Source organism: Trachinotus anak, unplaced genomic scaffold (assembly GCF_046630095.1).
Source record: "Trachinotus anak isolate AG129_WGS33_773 ecotype Australia unplaced genomic scaffold, CSIRO_AGI_Tana_v1 ptg000025l, whole genome shotgun sequence".
NCBI lineage: Eukaryota > Metazoa > Chordata > Actinopteri > Carangiformes > Carangidae > Trachinotus > Trachinotus anak.
The window spans coordinates 9,499,406-9,502,379 of NW_027273876.1; positions in this window are offsets into that span (position 1 = coordinate 9,499,406).

Here is a 2,974-nt window from a genome sequence, read left to right on the forward strand (position 1 = left end):
GCTGTGTCCTCTCTTTAATTGAGAAGTGATTCGTACTTTGTTCCTCTGTTGTGTGGCAGGGTTTCACTGTCAAAAAGGCTGAGGAGGATGAACTGAAGATTTGGTTTTGCCAACGACAAAAAAAGTGTCTGTCCTTCTTACTCCAATGTTTAGTTCAGAAGATTGTCAGGCTACCAATCCTAATTTTCATCTCATAAATGCTGGAAATTCTGTAAAATTAGTGATGAAAGAAGTACTCAGATCATCTATTGCTTTAAGTAAAAGCAATAGACAGCTATGAAAATACTTCATTACAAGTGCTGCGTTCAAATTTCTATTTAAGGTGCAACAAAACAAACTTGATCTATCGAAAATAAAAGTACTTGTGTCACGATTATTAATGCATTAACATGTAAAGTAAGTTGTACTTCAATGTTGTAATTGAAGCATGGCACTTGGGTACCTATAACAGTGCATCATTGGTAAAGTACACAAACTACTTGAGTAAATGTTCTTCCCGCTACTGTTTAAAACACACATGGACTCACTGTGTTTAATGCTGTTGGCACTTAATGGAAGATAGAAGCATCAGCAGACCAGTAACTGGAGTTGTTTTATCTGTGTCCTCCACTGCAGTCAAGAGTGTCCATAATCAGAGAGTGACCCTGGCTAAAGACTCATTAGTAATGCTGTCAACCACACTTCTTCATGAGTTGATGTGTTTAATCAGTGTGTTGCAGACATGAATCTCAACAGTGACCTCACAGTCAAGGCCACCTTTTCCCCTACTATTTTATAAAGCATATTACCACTTACAGAGCAACCACAGCAGCCAATGTTGACCATGGCACATTAGCATGCTAACATTTGATATTGAGTGCAAAACACAAAGCTGATGGGGATTAGTTTTGCATCAGTTTGGTCATAAACTAGAGTACTTTTTACCCAATGTTTGACGTTAGATGAAAAGTAACAGCATTACCAAGTTACTAAACCGGAAATCCATCCAATAGTTCAGAGATATTTCAGTCAGGACCGAAGTGGTGGACTGACAGACACTGAGATCAACAGACCAACATTGTCATCTGTAAAGCTGCTAGCATGGCAAAAGAAAAAACATGAAATCCTCCTTTTCATCCACCCGCTTTTGTCCTGCTGAATACTGGAAAGCACTAGTTCTAAGGCCAAAAATCTCCACTTTAACCTTGTATTCAATGTGTAATTTCACACCTAAATTCATATGCTGGAGAAGCCAAATAGGAAATGTCTCCCTTCATGGCCACAAGATTCAAGTGCACTGAAGTCTTTTATTTGAGTTGACAGTGCAGAGACTGAAAAGACTGCTCGTTCTTAATGACCATAAATAATATGATTAACTCCCAATAAAATTAATTGGCAACGGAGGAGCTGCTGGCAGGCCGTAGACTAAGCTGGCAAAGAGAGTGTTGTGTGTCTCTCTGTGTGTGTTGTGTGCGTCCCTGCTGTGGTGCGAGGAACATTTCTCAAATCATGACCCAGTTCTGTTATCAAATTGAATCAAATGTGATTTTCGTCTCTGTAGAGAGAGAGACAGAAATGTGTGCAACTGGCAGTACATCAAGCCACTCGTACATTTCATAAAATTGCTGACTTTGGTGCTCAAGATGGCGTGGTGCTCGCCACTTCCTTTAGCACTGAGTGCACGCTCTCTCTCTCTCTCTCTCTCTCTCTCTCTCTCTCTCTCTCTCTCTCTCTTTCATGACAATAAGCAGAGGAATTTTAAATTCTCTGAAACTCTCTTTCTGAGGCTCAAACAGCAGCGATAAGCACCATATATAAGGCTGTGTTATTGTCTGTCCCATAGAAAATCATTTTCACCCTCCTTTCACGCTACATCCATCAACATCATGACAAGACACTGAAGCGTTTAGTTTGGGGCAACAAATCCAAACCAAGAGTATCAGAGAGACTGGTCCTGAGCATATCATGCCCGCACCAGAAAATGAAATGAAATGGCTCATTAAATGTGTGATTTGTTACACATTCATTTCCTGTCCTATAATATTCACACCCGCATCTTTGCATCGGCATTGAGCAGCAGCTGCTGGACAGACTCACAGCAGGGGTGATGATCGCAGCACAAAGGGCGTTTAAAGGCAGCAGAAATATAGCAACAATGCAAATTCTGGAAGAAAATCCCTGCTCAAAATAGCGCTTGATTATAGGCAGGGAGAAGAAGAGGAAAGCACTGTCAGAGGAAAATAAGGCTTTCCAGAAAAAGACACCTCACGGACCCCTGAATCAAAAACATGCAAATAAAATAATCTCCTGTCCCTCACTTCCTCTTACTGTCTGTTTTTTCCACTGTACCTGAGAAGATATTCCACACAAATCTATACATTATTGTACTATGAAAATCTCACTTTATGGAATACACATTATAACATCTCATACAGTGGATACAGTTCAGTTAATCAGCTCACAGGGCACAGCTTTATCATGTAAACATGGGGATGTACAGAGCTGATATCTGGTGGTTGGGTTTTGACCTTGTCACTCCCGGCAGGTCTGCAAAAAGTTCAGAAAAAACACAGATTGGGGAGTGACGATAATGAAGTTCCCTGAGGAGGAATGTAAAGCCAGCGGGTGGATTCTCTGGTTGGAATTTGGGTTTATGAAATGCTAAATGAGCAGCAAATCTTTAGTCTGGCAGCACTATATCAAAGAAGAAGAGTGGGGAGGGCACTGACACCTTAAGGTTACCTTACTGCAATCTCGATATCACACGGTGGCTTATATACATCCAGCAGAAACAGAGCTACGTGAGCCTTCGTTTGGAGTCCTTTATCTGACCACCTCATGGATGTAAGTCCAATACACACTGTTAATTTAGCTCTGGTCTGGTCTCCAGCAACTCCTGAGGGAAATATCTGGTTCTTCAGCCACTAAATACTCCACTGTATTCACCAGCTACGCTGATAAGAGGAGTGAGACTGAGCCAAACAGTTAAGTTGCA